At 42.1% G+C, this 24,983-nt stretch overlaps 1 protein-coding gene across 1 annotated transcript in view; it reads right to left on the reverse strand.

The window, feature by feature from the left end:
• LOC145411054 (sodium- and chloride-dependent glycine transporter 1-like) overlaps positions 1-24,983 on the reverse strand; it is a 132,626-nt gene that overhangs the window by 83,733 nt on the left and 23,910 nt on the right. The gene's annotated exons all lie outside the window — the stretch shown is intronic.

The raw sequence follows: 24,983 nt of genomic DNA on the forward strand, positions 1-24,983 counted from the left end.
AGAAACCACTCTCTCCTTTAATACCTCCTGATGAATGACGCCTTTAAAACATACCTCCTGATGAATGACACCCGTAAAACATTTAACCTAATGACGTCCCGTTTATTATAGTGTTGTGGCCACCAAACAAGTTTTATTTAACACACTAAAGACATCTTTATTGTGACTGGGTTAATAAAACGCACATTTATCCCTTCATGTCCGTAAAAGCTTCCCTAAACTAAATAAAATCGCCTGTATGTTATAAAGTTAAAATTACAGACGTACTTGTAGTGAAAGAGTTAAAAGTGATTCCAAGTACCGCCACACAATATACTTCAGCTTAGGGCAGACCTCTCGCAGTGAAGGAATTACGAACTATAACCCTTCCAGCACGATGAGGTCAAGTAATTTGTAATCTAGGTTCTTACACACAATTTTACAGTGCTTAAGACTGCCCTCTCTCAGTGAAGGGGTTACAAACTATCTCCTTTAACCCCTTCTCCAGGATGACGTCATGTACTTCTGATTCTAACATCTTAAAGACGATTTTAAGCTTAGAACTGAACTCTTATTATAAACGGGGTGGTATTTAAAAATTAAACTTCTTAGAAGGAAAATACAGAAAAAAAAAGAGACAATATCAATTTCATTCCTTCAGTACGATTTTTTTTCTAAGTTGAAAAAAACAAGTTGTAGATTGTAAGAACAGACTAGAATGTCAATATCCTGAACAGGTTAAACTACTGTAGACTTTCTAGTTATATTTCCAATTCTTCCACTACAAGAGAAATTTCCTGATCTAATATTCGTTTGGAAAGAACAAAAATGAGATAACAGACATCACGGTACTATAAAGGCAAAGGATTAACTACATACCAGTCAACAGTGATAAACAGCATAATCCAATAAATGTATCTCACCTTTATTTCTATGTTTGTATGATTAAAATAGAAATTTGGAGCTTCGTAACACTTTCTGTCTACCGATTTACTTTGCCAATTACACCACTACCATTTGCATGTAATTAGGTAGTTTCAATATCAACGTACCATCTGCCAGTAACATAAAAGAGGATACTGAAGTGTAATATGCAGGTAAAAACGCCAGTGATAAGGAGTCACGAAATACCCAAGGTCACTCTGAATACGACACTATAACACATGGTACTGATTTTCCCCGCAAGACGAGACCTCTTCCTTGACGTCAGAGTGATGTGTACAAACCAATTAATATTTGATGATATGGGTGGCTAGGTCATCATTACAGCAGCTCAACACACTCAGGTTCCTATGACTCACCCTCAGCTGACTATAATCGTCTGGGTTAACTGGAATGGATACTAGAGTTGTCCCGACAATGAGAGGGTTAATAGGCTTATTTTAAACATTATCACACACAGACACACACACACACACACACACACACACACACGTACGTCATCAGTATCGTTACTTAAGCCTCTCTCTCTCTCTCTCTCTCTCTCTCTCTCTCTCTCTCTCACTCTCTCTCTCTCTCTCTCTCTCTCAGTAAGACGGTCAAAGAACAGACACACGTACGTCATCAGTATCGTTAGTTATGCCTCTCTCTCTCTCTCTCAGTAAGACAGCCAAAGAACATTCCCTGACGAACATGAAATTCCCCTGTGTGGTCAACTATCCAACTGTTACACACCATTTCAAACTCTCTTTGCCTTGGTTCTCAAACCCTTCCAAATCAGCTCATGGTCCAGTGTGGTCAGGCTGAAAGGACTAAGGAAATTTCAGTTCTACCTCATTGCTATGGCTCATCGAATTTCATGTAACCACGTTTAGCATTTAAGTTGAAGGAGTTGCCCAGTCCCGTCAGGTGAGATTAACCAACCAAACTACACTGGGAAGAACAACTGCACCGCCTTCCACAGTATCATTTTTTTTTTTTTACCGTATCGAATTTGAGCCAAAAACGTGAATCGAGTAGGAGTTGGGAGGACGTCGTCGACAAAAAAATACATGTCGGTCACGTGGCGCTGGTTAGGCAATGAACTCGTGAACTGCCGCCAAGCTATTTGGCTGGGAAAGGGACACCGCCGACACACAAGATGGGTAGTGGAGCACTAACTGTAAAATCGTGAGATCATGTGTTTGTCCCCGATACAAGCTCACAATATTCAAGCTACAGTATTTGCATGGGTACTAGACATTTCCCAACCCCGCCGCCATAAAAAAAAATAAAAAATAAAGAATAAAAGACCATACGCAAAAGTAAAAGTCATTAACCGTTCCAACAGTAACTGCGTTCAAGGGTTCAGGGAGAGGAACACAGCCTCCCACCCTTAATTCCGATCCAGCAAAAAAAATATGTACTGATACAGCTTAAAGGCTTAATTTAGGTTGCAGGCACGACAGGAATTGCACTTGGGGATTAGGAAAAAAGCCAGTCCTCATCCTCGACGCTATAAGATAATATTTATAGTTTCCAACGTACAGGGCAGGCCCAAGTAGGTGCAATGAAAACCTCAGGAAATAAGCGTGAAAAATATCCATGGATAAATGGGTGTACTAGTGGCATATGTTTATAGTAGGTGATTTACAGGGTACGTTGCGGGTGTTGTGGATGCACCAACTGTCCGTAACGTGACAATCCTAGTAAACGTCGGGCATCACCGCTATTGTGAAACTATAACTGTCTTCTTCCTGAGGCCTGCATCTTGCTTGCCATGCCTGGGATAGGGTATTACTGCAGTTTTGGACAGTCACGACCCTTGGTTTTTTGACATGTTAGGCTAGGTTAGTTAGGGTAGATTATTTATGGTTAGATGAGCTAGGTTAGATTAGTTTTTGGTATCTTAGACAGTAATGAGGATTAAATCGACTGACATACACACACATAATAAATAAATAAATAAACCATTAAGCTACTCGCAACAGTTAGAAACAGCAAATTAACCAGGGAAGCATCTCGGGGGGTAAGACTGCGATTTCTGTGTTTATGTTTTGCGGGTAAGTCCTTGCCCGAATCATCAACATACTCCTGAATGGCTTAACCCCTTCACTACCATGCCAGTTTTACATAATATTCTTGCGACTGCCAAACGATTTAATTAGAATGAAGAAGCTCTGGACTGAAAGAGTTGGACACAGTACTGACGATGTCTTAAGTCCCGTCCAGACGATCGAGCAATGCCCGCGGGCACAAGCGAGCAGTTTGCCTGTTGACGGGCTCACCGCTTGTGCCCGCGGGCAAATGCGTAAATTGCCCGTGGCAATTTACACATTTGCCCGCGAGCACAAGCGGTGAGCCCGTCAACAGGCAAACTGCTCGCTTGTGCCCGCGGGCATTGCTCGATCGTCTGGACGGGCCTTTATAAAGCAGACGATTTACAAGGTTTAATCCTTTCTCCCAGGGAAGGCCTTTTTATATTTCTAATTCGTCCTGACTAATGCAAGACGATTTTACTTAGTACGGTAAGACGTTTCCGGGTTATATTGGAACAACTGCACTTCGATGACGTATTTAATTCAATTTGGCGATTTTACTGAGATTGGGGTTGACCGCCTGTACTGAAGGGTTAATGAAGACGATATCTAACCTCTCCCGTTCGGAAAGTCCTTCCCAGTATGAATAAAATCGTCTGAAAGCAGCAAGAATATACCAACAGCCTACAATCCCGGAATGAAGGGATTAAGGACCTCTAGGTTTGAATGGGTCAACAATGGGCTAGGAGAAAGTACAATAGGAACGGAAGAACAAAATATATTGATCGAGCTTTTCAGTCTGTGTCTATCATCACAGTTCGTTCACTTTAATTTATCTGATATTTTCGTCCACTGGCAGAGTTTTCTCCCGTACCTATGTCAATAACAGAATACGACAACACCATAGCTCTACATCCTTTCCATAGCACTACACTGTGACTAGTACTGTACCATAATTTAGAGTTAATTTCTTGTTACAGTTTTGCAAGAAGATGGAGAACTGTCAACTTTTGTCGAGTATAGCGTACTGAGTAGTGTTGCAGTCTACAGAGGAACTGTAGAGACAGCGCACCAGCGTCCCACACTAAAAATGGGGCAGAGTAACTCCACGAGCGCCAAACATCTCCGTCCACGCAACGGAACAACAACTGAATTTAGATTAACCTTGGGGGTGGCTAAGGGCCAACCTTACACAATCACAAACAAATAACAACTTTCAGTATAAACAACTGAACAAGTTTAGTACTTTAGACAATAAATAACACTTAAAATATCATATTTAACTCCTAGTACCCTTTTTAACACCTCCACACCTTGGGGGTCACTACTAACCTCCATAGAATCCTTTCATCGTCTGGAGTTTGGGAAAAAATTATCTGACTTTATCTACAATAAATTAAAATGCTGTTGGCCTGAACAAAAGACAGTTCGTCCTTGGAACGAAGGATTTCACACACACACACACACACACACACACACACACACACACACACACACACACACACACACACACACACACACACACACACACAAAGTTGTGCAACACAGTCCTCGGAAGCTGTGTCAACTTGATTTGCTCAGAGTTTCAAAATACAGTACACACGAAAGCTGAAATATACTTTATTATCCCATATGAACACTGGCGATATAATAATTGATGGCGTTTTGATCGTTCCTCTGCTGGAGGGAACGGTCTGCGGGCTCCTGGCCTTTGGTTCTTTCTTTCTTGCATAAAAAAAAAAAACTTGTGTAAATTATTTAAAATTCCAGACGATATGTTCCAGCCGAGGGTCTCGTGGCGGTCAGAGAGTTAAAAGCCATCTTAATCAACCCTGACGTTGTTGTGGATTTACTAAGTTATTTTATTCGGCCCGCCACGATAGCATTAAGTTCACAGGAATGAAATTTCAGCAGCTGATTGTTATTACCCCTCACATGACCGGAACAACTCCAACAGGCTATTTTATCATAATTAACCCCCACTTGATCAGGAAAACTCTAGCAGGCTATTTTAATCCTATTATCCCTCGCTTGATCGGGGCAACTCTAATGGGCCATTTTATTCCTATTAAAACCTCACATGATCAGGACATCTCTAGTAGGCTATTTTATTCCTATTAACCCTCACTCGGTCGGGATAATTCTAGCAGACTATTTGTTCCAGCTCATGACAGACGACTTTATTCAGCTGAAAGTGAGTACAAGAGCCTGAGAGTGTTTAGTGTCCCCGTTAACTCTATTCCATCCAATGACAGACGGTTTTATTCTGCAAAGAGTGAGTTGCAGAAGCCTCATTGAGTCAAGGGCTTCAGTAGAATTAGCTCATACCTTTCTCAGTTTCCGTCTGTTCACCCCTTCAGTACGATTCTTTCATATACCAAGCATATCGTTTAAAGGTAGCAAGAATATAACAAACGTGAAATGACAACATCGTCGCACCACTTCCTCAGCAACTTGTTTTGCATATTACACCCCTGGCATTCGATCGTGTTATTTTAATAGTTTAAATATCGTCAGAGTTTTTATTAATAACATGCAAGACTTCGATGTGCAGAATAAGTCGCTAAGGTAGAGGTGTTGCGAAAACTGTAAAGCGACTTGGAATATGACCCTAACCCCAACAGTACTCGAGGCTTTTTTTAATCAGATCAAAGTCTTCGGGAAGTAACATGGTGGAAAAATAAGAAATACTAAATCAAACGTTTCAAATACTACTTTCTTACCATTTTCGCCCTAATATAGTGATTTTTTTTTTTTTTTTAAATACTCCGGCATATCTGGGTAAGACCACAGCCAAAGCCGCTTACCAACCATGCCCGGAAACCTAACGGGTGGGGGGGGTAGAGGCTTCGTTTCCCCCCTTCCCCCCTCGATTCCTTGATGGTTTTAATTCATCTCACACCACGCACATTTGGTCATGGCTGGAGAAACTGACTGATATTCACCCAGTTTCAAGGACAAACTTTTGGCGCAGGAGTACGAGTATTTCAGAGGTTCGGCGGCTGCGTCTGTGGTCTTTCCAATTTGGTGCCCCTGTTCTCTACCTTATTAACATACCATACCTACCTTTGTGCAATAGCCTAGACTCGGGTCCCTACGATACGTGAAGGGTTATATGGGACTCCTCTCTCTCTCTCTCTCTCTCTCTCTCTCTCTTACATAACCCCACCCAATTTCTTTTGTTTTCCCCTCTCCCCTTTTATCTCCTCTCTTTTTTATTTTTCCCCTCCTTTATTTTTCTCGCCTTTATTTATCTCACCCCCTTTTTCTTCCCTCTCCCCTTCCTCCATCATCTCTTCGACATCAACTCTCCCCTTGGCACAGTGCACGAGCAAAAAAAAAAAAAAGGTGGGGGGGGAGAGTTCACAGAGTACATAGCCAAACTGAACCGATTAGTTTGATATCTAGTTTTGTGTTATTGAAATCTGATATATCCTTTCTCGTACTTTAAGCCCTGAAAGCAGATGAAACGGTTTGTACTTTATTTCTGCTTCAGCCAGACGATTTGATTCAGCTTGGGGACTTGAACAGAAGGGGCTGGATGCACTGTAGCCTTCAATAAACCTCTCATGGTAGGGATAATTCCAGTATTCTATGCGTGGGAGTATTATTATTATTATTATTATTATTATTATTATACCATTATTATTATTATTATTATTATACCATTATTATTATTATTATTTATTTTATTTTATTTTATTATTTTTTTTTTAGTTGCGCAGTATACAGTAGTGGCCTGAGAGTGTTAGTAGTGGTGGAATTAACCTCTCATGGTCGGAACTACTCTGGTATTTCATTCCAGATATTGTCTGACGATTTTCTTCAGCTGGGAGTACGTCATGGGAACCTGTGTGTTAATACTGTCTCCATGAATCTCTCTCTCTCTCTCTCTCTCTCTCTCTCTCTCTCTCTCTCTCTCTCTCAGCAACTCAAGTTTTTATACCAGCTAACGCCAGGCGATTTTTCAGCTGAGTGAGTCATAGGAGCCTTAGTGTCAATTCCTTAACTGCTGAATGACACCGTGGAGGTAACAAGAATACATTACAATAACAGGCCAACGCAGTGAAGGACATAAGAAGAAAATATTAACCCTTCAATGCCATGATGATTTTTTCCTTCCTACCTCTAGACGATTTTATTAATCTTGGGAGAGACTTCGAACTGCAGGAGTTATATACAGCCTTCATCAACCCCTTCACAACAAGCAGGCTCCCTTCAGCTTAGTAAAATCGTCTAGTGGTGGACGGAATAAAATGAAAACGACGTCACCGGACTGAAAGGCTTAAATACAGCAAGGGCGATGACACTTTCTACATTTTTTTTTTTCCTTTTTCTACTAACAAAAAGAGCAAGAGCAATGACACTTTTTCTTTTTCTTCTGACAAACACAGCAACAGCAATGACACCTTTTCTTTTTCTTTCTGTTTCTCTTTTTCTTCTGACAAACACTGCAAGAGCAATAACAATTTTTCTCTTTCTGTCTTTGTTTTTCTTTTTTCTCCAGACTATACGTATCAGTACGTTCTTTGGCCCTGAGAACATATAATACCGATCTATATCTTCCAGGAACGGCCATATCTCCCCCTCTTAAATTCCAGATATAAATGAATGTGAAAAAGGACTGACAAAAACACTGCGAACACGAAAAAGATAAGAGGAAGATGAGTGAAACATGTGAATAATTTATGATGTTATGAAAAGAGAAACAGTTGTAAAATTTAATATTATATCTTGTCTCTTATTCCCACCGAAAGACGGGGTGAAGTAGGATCCAGAAACAGGGCAAGAAAACGCACTGAGATAGATAGGTAAATAGGCAGAGAGAGAGAGAGAGAGAGAGAGAGACTATCAACAGTAGGTTCAGTGATATGGGTCAGTCACTCCCACACATCTTTTACGCCCATGGAATCCTGCACCTACTTTTCTCTCTATAGATGTTTCATATATACTTGCCAAACAGTGTCGTTCCCTCAACTTCAAAGGATGCTAAATCCTGATACTGTGTTTCTCCGTACATAATTCTTCCAACCAACCCAATCCTGTATATCCCTTAACCCTGTCAGTTTTCCATGCCTCTCTCTCTCTCTCTCTCTCTCTCTCTCTCTCACACACACACACACACACACACACACATTTACGATATATATTCACCTGTTTCTTGGCTTTCCACGCCTCCTCCCACCTTCAAACTTAATCATATATACCCGTTTCACTAACCATTCCACACTTATTCTCTCCATATGATAATCTCATTTACGCCCATTCTGTTCTCTCCCATTATAAACACACTTCCTTACTCTACGTATTCGGCAAAAATGGCATTGTTTCTTACCTTATGTTGTTCAACACACACCACACGTCAGTTTTACATTTTGATTTGATTTCATTCACTCATCCACCATTATCATCAACATCGTCATCACTCCTCCTCCTCCTTTTTCCACTACTACTACTACTGCTACTACTACTACTGCTACTACTACTACTTCACCCTGCCTCTACCGTGAATAGACTGCCGCCAACAAAAGCGCTGCATGTCTAACTCTGGCCCATCAGACAGGGAACACCCAGTATTACCAAACTTCTCTGGTTCTCTTGGCTGGCGCTGCTTCTGCCATCCATATTTTATTGTTTTTATTCCACATGTTTCAGGCCTCTCAGCAGTCTTGCGCTGGCTTGTAGTGGCTGTGTTGACTCTGACCTCTAAACTAAAGGAAGACTTTTTTTTTTTTTTTTTTTTTTAATGTGTCCGACTCTGGGCAAAGGCTTCAGGGCCTATATCTCGGGGGCAGTAGCCTATCCCAAGGCCCAGTAATCCTCCTACACCTCCACATGTCACTGGGCAAGTTGAACATTGTGGGGCTTCTCTGATCCGCGAAACCCCTGACATTAACATTAACTCGAGGAATTTGTGCGAGTAAAGCTGGTTGATCTTAACTCCTTCAGGCTGAGTACGTTATATACATTTTTACCCTTGCTATCTCCACACATTTTTACCCTTGCTATCTCCACACATTTTACCCTTGCTATCTCCATACATTTTACATCTGCTATCTCCACATTTTTATCCTTGCTGTCCCAGTACATTTTACCCTTGTTATCTCCATACATTTTGCCCTTGCTATCTCCATACATTTTGCCCTTGCTATTTCCATTCATTTTACCATTGCTATCTCCGTACATCTTGCCATTGTTATCCTTCGGCTATTTTATTTTACTCTGAGATATCCTCTCACAGTGAAGGGAATAAGAACAATCGCCATCAAAAGCTCTTACTAAGAAAGTCTCGCCAAAGCTAAAGTATTGTAAACAGTCAGGTGGTACAGAGCATAACTTATTGAAAAAAAAAAAAAAAAAAACTCCCTCTGACTGAAGTGATTACACATTACGAAGACGGGTATCCAAGTGCCAGAGATCAGACAATAAACCTTAAATGAATAGTTACAATAGCTCGGCGGGTTTCATTTGTTTAATTAATATCAGTGTGTAACAGGCCCACTGTGGAACCGGACTCTCTTCGGGTGGACAGTAGTGACCAGAATTAAAATTTCCTCATGCTGGCCAAGTAACACACTCTTTTCACTCTAACTTGAACTAAAAATGCCATATGTCCATTTTGAATGTTGACTTGTAACATCAGTTGTAACACTAGAGTATGATGCTAGTCACACAAGAAATGCTATGGAAAGGATGGGTAGAATAGTAGCACTGTCTTACCTAGGCAATGGGCATCGTGTAATTATGCCATACAAAAGGACAATAATTTGGCCCAAGTTAAGGTGAAAAGAGTATAATACACTGAAGAAGCATACTACGGTACCATCGCCTAACTTAAATGTTCCCGACTGCTCCCGTTTCGAACGCAAACTCAAGGGAACACGCAAATCGGGAGACAACTACGCATCCTTGACTTGGGGACTTCACCGATTAAGGCTTTATCTTCCGCATCAAAAAGTACCCTACGTGGAAGGACGCAGAATTCAAGGTGAGACTGACTTACAAGCGGGATGAAAAAGCACAAACAAACGAGACCTGCAAAGCATGAGTGGCGCCTAAGTTGTAAACACGGACACAAGGACGAATATTTGGAGAGCTTCTGGTGACGTAACATACACACCTTTCCACCTAACCCCACACCAGCTTCCCATTATTCTAGGGGAGGTGGTGGTCTAGTGGTTGGAGAAGTGATCTGCTGTCTGAAGAGGAACACAAAGATGGCAGAAAAAGAGAATGAGCATGAGGATGAGGATGAGCTGGAAAAGATGGAGAGTGAAGCAAACGGCGAAGAGGTGAAGATGGCGACGAAGAAGGTTAAGAAAAGATAAAGAACTGGATAAAAGCTGAATGTAGAAAACGAAGAGAGAGAGAAAATAAAAAGAGGTGAAGAGGTGTACAGAAATATGAAGGAAGAAATAAAATGGGTAAAGGGAGTATGTCAAAAATGAAGAAAAATTAGACGATGAAGAAAATGAGACGCTGGTGAAAATACAGCAGGAAATACTAATGGGTCTCCTGTGACAATTCGTTGAAGCCGGATGAAGGAAAACTAAGGCGGGTTAAAGCTATGGCAGGGCATGGGATAATTAGGGCAAGTGATAGATATGCCAAACTCTTTCCGATAATTGTGAATGATGGCGAGATGAACCTATAGTACCATCACTCCGAGGCCGTCCTCTTAAACCCTTCCGTCAAATAATGTCATCTTTCATTATCTATCTATATATCTGTATTTTTGTGGAGTTTATCCGCCTCCCATTCCCCGGTTATTCATGTTAAGGTGACTGCATTACATCAATCTTGGAGTGTCTACACCGTGTTACTTACTGTTACTGTGATATCTGATTGAAACCCCCGTTAATTTTTTTTTCAATTGCAAATATAAAGTTGATTACCGGTACTTTATTTGAATATGAAATGTAAAAAAAGAAAAGCTTATGAACTGGAACTGAAATGGACATGACACGAATTAAATCTGAACATGGTTTTTAAAAATCGTAATAGTGTTTGAGATGGAACTGATTTTTTTTTTTTTTCCGATCCATGCTCATAAGCTGAACAAAATCGTGATGTAAGAACAGAAAAATATAAAAAAAATACTATCGTTCTCACCAGGGTTAACCCCTCCAGTACGATGACGTGTTATTATATTTCTGCTACCGCCAGACGATTTCATTCGGCACTGGAACAACCCACAGTTCAGAACGGTTTTGGACACAATATTCGCTAAATGGCTGATTTTAATAATGACGTGTCTGTCTTCTTGTTGTCGCCAAACTATCATATTTAAAAGTTCGTTTCACCTAAAACTTTCGCAGCATGTTTCACGTATCTCAGTAGCAGAAAAAGATAATACTGTACTACGGCTCCCCATCCATACAATACCACTTCTTCGTGGCTTGCATCATATTCTGGTATTAATCTACCAGCATTCAAGGCAGGCTTAGACCAAGTCAGAGAAATAATAATAAAAAAAAAAAAAAAGAGTATACTATTGGAGGTTCCTCGTAATGAGGTGCTTTAAAGAATGTAATTATAGCATATGATCGATGTGCCAAATTACCCAATAATTATGAGAGGTACGGTATTAGGATGAGTCGCAAACCCCTTTAGCACGAAGACGTCATTTCTACCTTATTCCTTTAGCCTCCTGACGATCTAGGCAGCTTAGGAGAGACTGAGAGAGAGAATATCTGAACTGGAGGGGTTCAGATATTGTCTTCACTTAACCCCTCGTTATCAGAGTTCTCCTACGCTGAATACAATTGTCTGGTGGTAGTAAGATCAATAAAATGTGGCTATAAAGGTGCTGACACTGTAACTATGACAGGTAATTTGATGGGCCAAATTCCTCGATAACTGCGAGCGGTAATGGGATGGTGTAAACCCTTAGAGCACAAGCAAGTCTTTTTCTTTTTTCTCTTTCTTCCATTCCCTCCTTCACTCTTTCTTTCGTTCCTTCTTTCGTTCTCTTTTTCTCTCTCTCTCTCTCTCTCTCTCTCTCTCTCTCTCTCTCTCTCTCTCTCTCTCTCTCTCTTTCAATTCTTGCCACGGCCAGACGATTTTATTCATCTCTGGACAGACCTCTCGGATAGAGAGGGCTTTAAATTATCTCCATCAAGTCCTTCACTTTCATGGCGTCTTGTCTGGTTTCATTCTGGCTCGTGTTTTCGTCGGGTAAGGAGGCTGCCTAGCACCTCCCCCTTACCGATTTATTTTTTGATGCCATTGGCTAATATCGATTTGTACGTTATTTACGCAGATTATGGTGATATTGGAATGATTTAAGTAACACAGAAGACAGCACGGTGTAATTAAAAGAAAAAATAAATTCCTTAAGAGGTGTTAGGGTGCTTCCTTAACCGACCTAAAGGACCCTTGTCACAACCAAACTAACCCTTTTAGTACACAATTTTCATTAACACCTTCAGTTTTAACACGAACTGCTTACCTTTTCAAGAATTCTTTACTTTATCAACACTATTTTATTCAGCACCCCCCCCCCCCGTCAGTAAACGGGTTAAGGAGGAAGTAATTATGCTGATCGATATGCCAAATAACCCGATAATTCTGCATGGTAGCCAGATGATGAACTGCATCCTATACTAAGTGGTCTCTCTCACAGGCACTCGTAGAATATCCTCACCTGGACGTACAGAGTGAGAGACGTAAACATCATCCCAAAGTCTGACGAATACATAGCGGAAATGTCAAAGCATCTGAAACACGCCCAAGTGAAGAGTGGGTTTTTCACTGTACTTCGCCAGCTGTAAATTATTTTCAGAGGGAACCGGGAAGATAGTTATTTCTGTGTGTACCAAGGTCGAATGAACAACTTCAGTCTCATGAGGTATGTTATTGATTTTATTCTTATTTCCTGACGATTTTTTTTTTCAACATAGGAAAGCGCTCCTGTTTTGGAGGTGTGAATGGAGGCTATATCTAAAGCCCTCAGCTCGAAAAGTCTCTCCTAAATTGAACAGAGTCATCAACGAAAGCAAGAATAAAAGGAAATGTACGTCACTGTATTTAATGGGTAAAATAAAAAAAATCATAACACGTTACTAACAATTAAAAACAAAAAATGTACGAAAAGAGAGAATGTGTATAATTTCCAACTCTTTCCTACGCGGGATAAACATTAAGTAGAATAAAATCGTCTGACAGTTACCAGAAAAAAATTATAAGACACACCACGATTATACCCAACCTTCACTAATCCCTCCACCAATACGAGATTTTCCTGAGCTGAAGAAAATCGTCTGGCAGGAGCGAGGATTATAAACCAAATGGTCCTTCGGGGTGAATGGGTTAAGGGGTAAATTGGTTAAAGGATAACTGGGTTAAGGGGTATATCGGTTAAGGAGTAAATCAGTTAAGGAGTAAATCAGTTAAGGAGTAAATCAGTTAAGGAGTAAATCAGTTAAGGGGTAAATCAGTTAAGGGGTAAATCGGTTATGGAGTAAATCAGTTAAGGAGTAAATCAGTTAAGGGGTAAATCAGTTAAGGGGTAAATCGGTTAAGGAGTAAATCGGTTAAGGGGTAAATCAGTTAAGGGGTAAATCGGTTAAGGGGTAAATCGGTTAAGGAGTAAATCGGTTAAGGGGTTAATCAGTTATACGGTAAATCGGTTAAGGGGTAAATTAGTTAAGGGGAAATCAGTCAAGGGGTAAATCACTCATGGGGTAAATCGGTTAATGGATGAGGGGGAGGCAGTCAAGGGATGAACAAGATGGTGTGGCACGTGGAAGGAATGTTAGGCCTCGCGAAGGGAGTAGAAGGCAGGTACTGGCCAGAAATAGCAGAAGGGTGGAGGGTGAGATAGGGTGGGAGGAGGAGGAGGAGGATGGGGGGGAAACAGAGAGAGAGAGAGAGAGAGAGAGAGAGAGAGAGAGAGAGAGAGAGAGAGAGAGAGAGAGAGAGAGAGAGAGAGACCTGAAATTACTGTAAAGGAAAGGACAGGTATACAAAGGACTACGTAAGATGATCTGCACATTACAGTCTACCGTAAAATAACTAAATAAATAAAATAAACAAATAAATGCCCACTTCACTGAAACGGGTAGAATTTAGCGGAGTATAAGCAGCTACAGTTTTCAGTTACTCGTAGCATAAGTCTTTATATATGTACGGTACCCAAAATTACTAATGAGATGTTATTATTATCATTCGACCTACATTATAAAGGATGATAAAAATGTTACATTTCTCTTCCACTCCAGGCGATTATTCTTGTGTTGCTGGGACGGCTCAGTCAGCGTTATCAATGTCGAAATCTGCATCAGTTATCCATTTCCTACTCCCACTGCCTCGCCCACGCCCACACCAGTAAACAGAGCCGTCCCCGCAACACATTAAAATATCGCCAGGTGAGCTTCTAATGGAGAGTTACGCATAACGCTGTGTTATCAGTGAAAGCATTATCATCATTAGTACCACCACTATTGATATCTATTATTATTACAATTATTATTATTATTATTACTCAACCGATCCAACTATTAGTAAGCATTTATTAGCTCGTTTCCTGTAGTCATGTAGTTCTTCCAAGCCCCAAAAGGTGGCGCATTGCAACCTCACATGTCACCACTTGGGCACTGATACTAATATGTGGGAAATGACTTGGATTACACCGCCATCTGGCTGAAATATTCTGAGGACTACCGTACGTCTCAGGTGACTATAATAAAAATATATCGAAGTTTTCTTATTTTATACGCTATTGAAAGACGATGTTTTATGTTGTTACCGTGAATAAATAAACCTCTCTCTCTCTCTCTCTCTCTCTCTCTCTCTCTCTCTCTATCTATCTATCTATCTATCTATCTCATTTTGTTTATGCTGTTGTTCATCCATCCATCCATCAGCCAATCCTACGTTGACCCATGAGGAGCGTAGGAGCCCGGGGCTAGGCAGTTGGTCCTGATATTTAAGACGAGAATAACCAGCTTCACTCATTCCTGAGTGGCATTACGTGAGCGATAAACCCCAACCACCCTTGGATAGAAACATTCAACAGCTCAATCCGATTGGAGCGCAATAATTACCCACTAAACCACCAGACGCCAAAATCTGGTTATATGGTTACCACCCAGCGAAGTAAATGGTTTCCTGGTGTATAGGAAACCATTTGGCTTGTCACTCAGTGTACAGTCACTCACAGGCAAAAGGAGGAAGAAAGAATGAAGGAAAGAAAGACAGAAGAGGGAGTGTAAAGTGACCCGTAGGCAGAAGGACGAGGAAAGACTGAAGGAAAGAAAGACAGAAGAGGATGGAAGGAAAGAAGAATGGAGGAGAGGAAAGGGCAGACACCTGAGAGCAGCACAACATCAGAGTGAGTGGATGGTGAGCTGGGTGGTCACCATATGACCAAATTTTGGCGCCTGGTGGTTTAGTGGGTAATTAATGCGCTCCAATCGGATTGAGCCGGTGAAGGTTTATATCCAAGGGATGGTTGGGGTTGATTTCTCATGTAATGCCACTCAGGGATGAGTGAGGCTGGTCAGTCTCATCTTAAATGTCAGGACCAACTTGCCTAGCCCCGGGCTCCTACGCTCATGGGGCAACACTGGATTGGATAATGGGTGAATGGAAATACTTTCACTACGAGATTTCCCTTCTCCGGATTACAGTCGTTTGGCGGTAGTAAAAACATTCTAGAAGCAGTTGTAGCGCGCGCACACACACTTGGCCCAGACCTGTGCCCCACTTGGACTGGCAGGAGTAAGGTGGTGGGTGTGGGTTCTGCCACTGATGCCCCCATAGTGCCAAAATGTTACGCTACCGACAACATGACCTAAAGTTACCACATCCCCTTCACATTCATATCTCACCTGCACATCACACCACGCCACACAATAGGTCTTTGTTAACACCTTTACTGCGCTTGCTATCAACACTGCTCGTAACCTGCTAAAAGATGAAGATTTCAAGTACAATTACTAGCAATTAGTAGGCTGCCTTTCATTATGCAAAGGAAGAGGCAAGGTAAAAGTACCCTTTATGATCTCTGGATGTTGCTGTTGTTGTGGCAAGCTCATCTGGACGGGATTCCAGTGGGCCCCAGACTGAAACTGTCCTTCTGCAGTCCAACAGAATGATGCTGAGAGACATCTATATAGCCCGGCATCCTCTGGTTGTAGTTAGTTCAAAGTCTGAATAACGTCCTCCACCTGGAGCGGGTTAAAATCGGCCGACAGAAAGTGGACTGCACTGCACGATGGAGGAAGATTTGCTGAACCAGCCTAGAACAAATGTGTGTGTGTGTGTGTGTGTGTGTGTGTGTGTGTGTGTGTGTGTGTGTGTGTGTGTGTGTGTGTGTGTGTGTGTGTGTGTGTGTGTGTGTGTGTGTGTGTGTGTGTGTGTGTGTGTGTGTGTGTGTGTGTGTGTGTGTGTGTGTGTGTGTGTGTGTGTGTGTGTGTGTGTGTGTGTGTGTGTGTGTGTGTGTGTGTGTGTGTGTGTGTGTGTGTGTGTGTGTGTGTGTGTGTGTGTGTGTGTGTGTGTGTGTGTGTGTGTGTGTGTGTGTGTGTGTGTGTGTGTGTGTGTGTGTGTGTGTGTGTGTGTGTGTGTGTGTGTGTGTGTGTGTGTGTGTGTGTGTGTGTGTGTGTGTGTGTGTGTGTGTGTGTGTGTGTGTGTGTGTGTGTGTGTGTGTGTGTGTGTGTGTGTGTGTGTGTGTGTGTGTGTGTGTGTGTGTGTGTGTGTGTGTGTCAGGGCCGTGCACACGGGGAGGGTTTTGAGGGTTTAACCCCCCCCCATTCGTAAAGAAAGAAAAACTCGAATCGAAATACTAAAAACGCAACTCATACTTAAATCCAGTTAAGAATGTTACGATAGAAAAATAATAGAAAAAGAGTTAAAATGTTCTACAAAATATACGAGAGAACGAATAGGAGCGTTCACAAACTCCCAAAAGTTGCCAATCTTCAACTGATAACTTAATTAGAAAAATAAAAACGCGGTCAACTAAATTACTCTTTTGTACGTGTTTCCTTTATCACTTGCTGTATAAACTATGTTATGATTTTTTTTTTCAACCCCTCCCATTTCAAAAATCCTGCGCACGGCCCTCGTGTGTGTGTGTGTGTGTGTGTGTGTGTGTGTGTGTGTGTGTGTGTGTGTGTGTGTGTGTGTGTGTGTGTGTGTGTGTGTGTGTGTGTTTGTGTTTGTTTGTGTGTGTTAGTGTGTGTGTGTGTGTGTGTGTGTGTGTGTGTGTGTGTGTGTGTGTGTGTGTGTGTGTGTGTGTGTGTGTGTGTGTGTGTGTGTGTGTGTGTGTGTGTGTGTGTGTGTGTGTGTGTGTGTGTGTGTGTGTGTGTGTGTGTGTGTGTGTGTGTGTGTGTGTGTGTGTGTGTGTGTGTGTGTGTGTGTGTGTGTGTGTGTGTGTGTGTGTGTGTGTGTGTGTGTGTGTGTGTGTGTGTGTGTGTGTGTGTGTGTGTGTGTGTGTGTGTGTGTGTGTGTGTGTGTGTGTGTGTGTGTGTGTGTGTGTGTGTGTGTGTGTGTGTGTGTGTGTGTGTGTGTGTGTGTGTGTGTGTGTGTGTGTGTGTGTGTGTGTGTTTGTCGCCACGGTAGCCCATGTGTCCTCTTTAATCCAGACCCTCATTAACCCAGGTGAGAGAGCCAGCAAGGCCCAGCCAGTACTGTGGAGTGCCAGTGCCAGCGCCTCCCTGGCTTACCATGCCGCCTCTAGCCACACTTGCCCCAGTTTGTCTAGTCAGTTAAGCGCCCACATGACACCGAACCTCATTACCAAGTCAATACCTTTTCCTCGTCGTCTTCTTCCTGCCCTTCTTTTTCCGTAGTAACCACCCTCTTTTTCGTATTCACTAACTTCTTTTTTTCCCTTCGGTTTCCTCCTGACTGTGTTTTTCGTCTTCTTAACTTTCTTCCCTCCCTTTTTTTCCTAATGTCCGACTTCTTCATTGTCTTCTCTACATTCTTTCTCCTTCTTCCTTTTTCTTGTGTTTACCTCCTCCTCCTTAATTTCTTCCTCCTTCCTACCCATCTATATTCTCGTCTCCATCATCATCTTCGTCTTTTTCTTCCTTTGCTTTACTGTCCTCGTTCTCCGTTTCTTCTTCACCCCTGTTTGTGGAGATGTGTAACGGCCAACTGACACTCCCGCTCATACCTTACCCAACTCGTCTTCTTTTCCTTTTCCTCACAGCTTACCTAACTCTTCCTCTTGCTTCTCTATTCCTCATACCGTACCTAACTCCTCTTCTTCCTCACGGCTTACCTAACTCTTCTTCTTCCTCCTCTTTCCCTCATCCCGTACCTAACTCTTCTTCTTCCTCTTCTTTTCCTCATGGCTTTGCTAACTCTTCTTCTTCCTCTTCTTTTCTTCACAGCTTACCTAACTACTCTTCTTTTTCTTTTCCTCATAGCTTGCCTAACTCTTCTTCTCCTTCTTTTCCTCATATCTTACCTAACTCTTCTTCATCTTCCCTTCCTTACAGCTTACCTAACTCTTCTCATTCCTCTTCCCTTCTTCACAGTTTATCTAACTCTTCTTCTTCCTTCTCCCTTCTTCACAGCTTATCTTACTCTTCTTCTTCCTCTTCCCTTCTTCACAGCTCACCTAACTACTACTTCCTCTTCTCCTTCGACATAACTTCTGCCTCGTTCACACCTCACTTCTCGTTAGAACTTCAGCCGTCTAGTTAACCTTACACAAACTTCAACCCAACTTAAGAGGCTACCGTTGATCAGTCCTGGATATGCATTTACAGTTTACGTATTACCATATAACATAATCTTGGTTCTGACTTCATTAAAACGAGATGTTACTAAAAGCTCGGGAAAATGTAACAATGACAAGTACGAGAACATCAAAATAATAAAGTCAATAATAATAATAATAATAATAATAAATTATCACTATCATTATTATTACTGTCCTTGTTGTTGCTGCTGTTATTATTTATCAACCATCTCATCTATCTTTCTGATACACGGGGTGGGAGAGAAAAGAATAATTCCTACATTCTCGCTGTGTTTACCTGCTTGGCATTACAGTCTCCGGAAGGGGGGTCAACATTTTTGGAAAGCTCAACTAAATCATCATCATCATCACCATCTACCCTACTTTAAGACGGATTATGGTTGGATCCAGAAGCACAAAAAAAGAAGAAGAAGAAGAAGAAGAAGACGAATGCAGGATGTGGGAGAACTATCAGTGGCATGCCCAGTGTTATTGATTACATAATGACACATCATTCAAGCACCCTACTTCTGGCTCTTTCTCACAGGCGCAATTATCTGTCAATATCTGTGTTAATCTAAAAAAAAAATGAAGATAATTTTCTCTTCCTCCGCTTCCTCCCTTATTAGTGTTACGACAGAGATATACAATATATGGGTAGTTCAGTACAATGCTTAATCCATCCTTGTCGAAATCATGCTAAATTAACCCATTCATCACTTAGATATTTTGTTTTAATTCTTCCAGCCTCCGGACGATTTCAGTTTAAGGGAAATTTTTTCAAATCGAAACGGTTAGATACAGCCTCCATTCTCTCCATCATTATTACCTATGTTTTTCCAACTTTACAAAAATGTTTGTTGGTAGCCAAAATTAAGAAGCAAAATACTCCACAGATTAATTCTTCAAAGGGTAAGAGTTTCCTTCAGCTTAATAAATTCGTCTGAAAGAACCCTGACATCAACACCCTTAATGAAGCCCAGTACGGTACTTCAAAGAATCTGCCTCCCTAACCAGTGACCTTGGCGGGAATCGACCCTGAGATTATGTGGATGAGTCAACTGATCAATAATCTGATAAACAACTATATCATTACAGGAAACAGACCACTCGTCTGTCTGTCTATTTATGTGTGTGTGTGTGTGTGTGTGTGTGTGTGTGTGTGTGTGTGTGTGTGTGTGTGTGTGTGTGTGTGTGTGTGTGTGTGTGTGTGTGTGTGTGTGTGTGTGTGTGTGTGTGTGTGTGTGTCACCTACCCCACTCCAATCTCCCCTCTTCTTGCCTTACCTGGTCCCCTTTAATCCTCCTCTAATTATACTGACCCCCCCTCCCCTCCCACTCCCCTCTCTTTCCCCCTCTCCTCAGTCTCTCTAGTCTCATGCAAGGTCTCTCTCTCTCTCTCTCTCTCTCTCTCTCTCTCTCAGCATTATCACGGGCTGCATTCGGAGTCAGGGAGGAAATTTCGTAATCATCTTACAGAATAAAGGTCGCTTTCGTTTTTTTTTTTTTTTTTTTTTTTTAACTTTGATGTTAACCAACGAAACTTTTCACTTCTCAGTTACCGCTAGTCATCTTTGGCAGTGATGATGGTGCACGCAAGAACCATTAAATCCTTCACTCCCAGCATTTGTACAACATTAGGTTTATATTATTCTTGCTACCTAACCTAACCTACTGTAATCCAATCTAACCTGACCATCCCTAATTTAACCTAACTACTAGACGGGTTTATTCAGCTTAGGGGAGTTATCTTGTAGTGAAGGGGTTAATGAAGGCCATACCTAACCTTTCCGGTCCAAAACAGATTCCTGGGCTGAATAAAATCGTCTGGAGAAAGCAAGGAGAAAAAAAAGACAGGTTCGTCATTAAACTCCGACGAGGCTTAAAACAATACCGGTGCCCGTGATTCCTGCGGCTGAGATGCAAGCAAATCGAGTGTGGGAGCGGCACTCAATAAGAACTAAACAATGGATCCACACAATGGCTTTCAGGTTGCACTTTTGTAAATTAGTTTGATCTCTGTGCCTGGACCATTATTGTACAGTCAGGGGATAATGCACCTTCTTAAGGTTTGGTGAATATTCGAAGGAACGTGAAAACATCTGAGACAAAAATTACTACAGTTAAGACTCTGGTAAGGTTTCGTTTGTTTCTAAGCCAATGGAGTCGGGAAAATACGTAACTTCCTAAGGTTTGGTGAACAGAAGGTGAAGAAAGCCTATCCATCTGAGACACGTATTGGTTCAGCTACGAATCTGGCAATATTTCGCTGGTATTAAAACAAAACAAAACACACACTTAAAAAAAAAAAAAAGAAGAGAATACAACTGCTTCCATCACTGTGAGTATGCTAAATTGAAAGTGGGGTGAAGGGGAGAGCAGCTAGAAGGGGACAAAGAGAAGGGGAACTGATAAATATACAGGAACAGAGACAAGCGACAAAACTATAAAAAACAGCAATGAAAGAATAAGGGAGAATATTCGAAGCAAAAGAGAGTGTGAACAGAGAAAAGACTATCAAGTAATAATATACTGGACAAAGAGAACTGATACGGGAATAAAAGATGATAATAAAATGAGAGAGCTGGCAAGAAGGGCGGAAAGGCGGAAAGGGCGAGGGATAATATGGGAGATGATGGAAGCAGGAAATGAGAAATAAGGACAAAGAAAGGAAACAGAACTGACAGAAAATGATAGGGAAAGAAAAGAGTAGCGTAGGAGAGAGAGAGAGAGAGAGAGAGAGAGAGAGAGAGAGAGAGAGAGAGAGAGAGAGAGAGAGAGAGAGAGCACGAGCTGAGTACATACGCATGCCAGGCCAAACAGCACATGTGTACTATCCGGCAATGTACTGAAACTGCTTGTAAAAGTACTCCACTACATACTCCAGACGCTAAATACAGAGAGTAGGAAATAAAGAGAGGAGAAACAGAATAACAGAAAAATCAAGAGAAGCTAAACAAGGAACAAGTGGACGCGAGAAGAAACAGAAATGCAAGAAAAGAAGAAGAAAAAAAAAGGCAAATTATGGATATACTTAAACACACACACACACACACACACACACACACACACACACACACACACACGACAGAAAGCGAAGACAGATAAGACACAGTTACAGAAAGGTATACTGGCTTATCACAAAATTAAATACCAAAGATACACTATACTGAACAAAATAGGAGAGGAAATACTGAAAATATGAACACAGAAAAGAGGAACTACCGATACACTGACAAAAAAAAGACGGAATACAATAATATGAAAAAAAATATATATATACAGTATAGACACGAACGAAAACAGAAATAAAAAGGAAATGCAGTAAAGACAGACTATCAGAGAAGAACAAATACAGGAAATAAAGAATGAAGAAAAGATAGAGGAAAACTGAGACAAACACAGAAGGCAAATAAAACAAAAAATAGAGAAATAATGACAGTGTCAAAGAAGAAACTAGGGGGAAACTCTGTGGAAAACATCTCTCCGACAAAGGCAATGTAATATCCAACCCACTCTTCATAATGGGTCAGGTTTTCTCATCACTGATTAGGGTTTCGCAAAAAGTGTTTTCCGGATACAGAATCTGTAATACGATCCGGATCGGTCCCTAAAGTTAATCGACTACCCTGGGACCAAATTTGGTCCAAATCTCGTAGTTTTTGAGTAATCCTGCTAACAAACAAACTAACAAACAAACAAATTGGGGTGAAAACATATTCTCCTTGTTGGAAAGAGAGAGAGAGAGAGAGAGAGAGAGAGTCAAGAATAACGAGATGACAGCCGGGGGAGGAAACCGGAAATACGATAGGCAGACCATTACAGACAGGGGGGAACTTGGTGAAAGATAGGAGAAACAGCAGGGAGGAGGAGACAGGATAGGAGAATCTGGTCAACAGAGATATAGAAGATCATGAGATACAGACAGACGGGCTTGAGAGACAGGAAGAGAAGGAGACGGAAGATGAAGAGATACTGGGTATAAGAAGTAGGAGAGATGATAATAGGACAGCAGAGGGAGATGACCATGAGACAGGAGGCGAGACAGGAGGAAAATGAGAGGCAGAAAAGATGAGACAGAGAAAACCACAAGAGAGAGGTGGGAGAGACAGTGGGCTGTGTGTGAGAAAGGGGAGGAGAGGAGGACGAGTAGCTAAGGAGGGAGAGGGGAGGCAGGAAAGGAGTGAGGGAAACACCACGCGAGACAGTGGGAGAGAAAGAAAGCTACGTAAGAGCGAGGGAAGGGAAGAGGAGAAGCCTAAAGATGGTAGCTCTATTGATCGCTGTAAGAAAACATAAACTTCACTCATACCACCAACGCCAAGGAGAGACAGGAGAAAGGAGAGATAGGGCAGGAAGAGGGACAGGAGGAGAGACAAGGCAGGAAGAGAGAAAGGAGAGATATGAAAACGGAAAGACAGAATAGGAGAGACAGGAGATAGAAGGGACAGGAGAAACAAGAAACAGCGTGGCAAGGGAGAAAGGAGAAAGGAGAGACAGGGCAGGAAGAGACATGAGAAAGGAGAGACAGGGTAGGAAGAGAGAAAGAAGAAAGGAGAGACAAGGCAGGAAAAGAGACGAGAGAAAGGACAGACATAGAAGGAGGGGAGAAAGGAGAAAGGACAGAAAGGGTAGGAAGGGAGAATGGAGAAAGGAGAGAAAAGGTAGGAAGTAAAGAGAAGGGAGAGGCAGGGCGGGAAAGGAGAAAGGAGAAAGAGACAGGGCAGGAAGAGAGACAGGAGGAGAAACAGGAGGAAAGAGAGACATGACAACGGAAAGACAGGCTAGGAAAGGCATGATAAACGAGAGACAGGGTAGGAGAGACAGGGGAGATTTAGGACAGCAGAAACAAACTGAGAGAAAGGAGAGACTACGGTGACTGGTAGAGACGGGAAGGTTAACGGTAGAGAGTGCGAGGAAGATCATGAGAGACTGGAGAGGATATATAAGGTAGGAGACTCAGTGAGGGAAGAGAGACAGGTTAGGAGAGACAGGAAACAAAAATGACAGGAAAATGGAGTGACAGGACGGATGCTCCATGGTAAGAGAGAGAGGGGTGACGGTAGGGTGAGGAGGGAAGAGAGAGAGAGAGAGAGAGAGAGAGAGAGAGAGAGAGAGAGAGAGAGAGAGAGAGAGAGAGAGAAAGAGGGGGGGGGGGAAGGGCGGAGGGCAACTAAGCTAGGGATGGTAACCTATTGATCGCTGGTCCGGGAACTCGTCAACCTCACTCTCACTCACACCACCAACACCATCTGACTCACTCACTCGTAGGAGTAAGGAAGAAAGGAAGGAAGGGCGGAAGGAAGGAAGGAAGGAAGGATGGAAGAAAGGAAAGGAGGAAGGATGGAAAGATGACAAGGAAGGAAAGAAAAAAAGAGGGAAGGATGGAAGGAAAGGAGGAAGGAAGGAAAGATGGAAAAACCAAGGAAGGAGAAAAGGAAGATGGAAGGAAGGAAGGAGGGAAGGAAGGAAAGATGACTGGGTGGAAGGAAGAATGCAAGGAGAAGGAAGACAATTTAATAGAGGGTACGAAGGAAGGAATGTGAGAAAATGGAAGATGCAAAACATGCAACAGATGTTCCGTCCATCCAACCACCCATCTCTTCTCTGCTCTTCCTCTTCATGCAACAGATGGGAGGAGAGAAGGAAGGAAAAAAGATGACAGGGAAGAATGACAGTAAAGCAGAAGAAAAAGAAGAAAGAAGGAACGAAGGTGGTGTGTGTGTGTGTGTGTGTGTGTGTGTGTGTGTGTGTGTGTGTGTGTGTGTGTGTGTGTGTGTGTGTGTGTGTGTGTGTGTGTGTGTGTGTGTGTGTGTGTGTGTGTGTGTGAGAGAGAGAGAGAGAGAGAGAGAGAGAGAGAGAGTAACCTTGAATGGGACTTGAGAGACTGAGAAGAGGAGAAAGAGAGGGGAGGGGAGGGAGGGTCAGTATAATTAGTGAAGGAATAAAGGGAAGCAGGTAAGGCAAGGAAAGGGGAGAGTGGAGTGGGGAAAGGAAGTAAAGAAAGGGGAGAGGAAAGGAGGTAAAGAATGAGGAGGGGAGGGGAGGGGAGGGGAAGAAAGAGGAGTGAAGAAGGGATTGGAATTGGGAGGAAAAGAGAGGGGAAGGAGGGACTGGAGATGGGAGGAGAGAGGAAGAAAAGCAAGGGATGGGAAGAGCGAAGGGATGAATGAAGAGTGGAAGGATGAACGAAAGGAAAGTGGACGGAAGAATGAGAGAAGAGTGGATTAAAGAATGAAAGAAGAGAGGCACTGTGGAAAAAAAGAAGAAAGAAAAAGGTGACACAGTTTAAATGCAATGACACTACGATGAAAAGAAATGAAAGGAGAAATAAGAGTGACTGTGGGGCAG

This window comes from Coenobita brevimanus, chromosome 87 (genome assembly GCF_032717465.1).
Source record: "Coenobita brevimanus isolate Jiangsu-jjx chromosome 87, ASM3271746v2, whole genome shotgun sequence".
Lineage (NCBI taxonomy): Eukaryota > Metazoa > Arthropoda > Malacostraca > Decapoda > Coenobitidae > Coenobita > Coenobita brevimanus.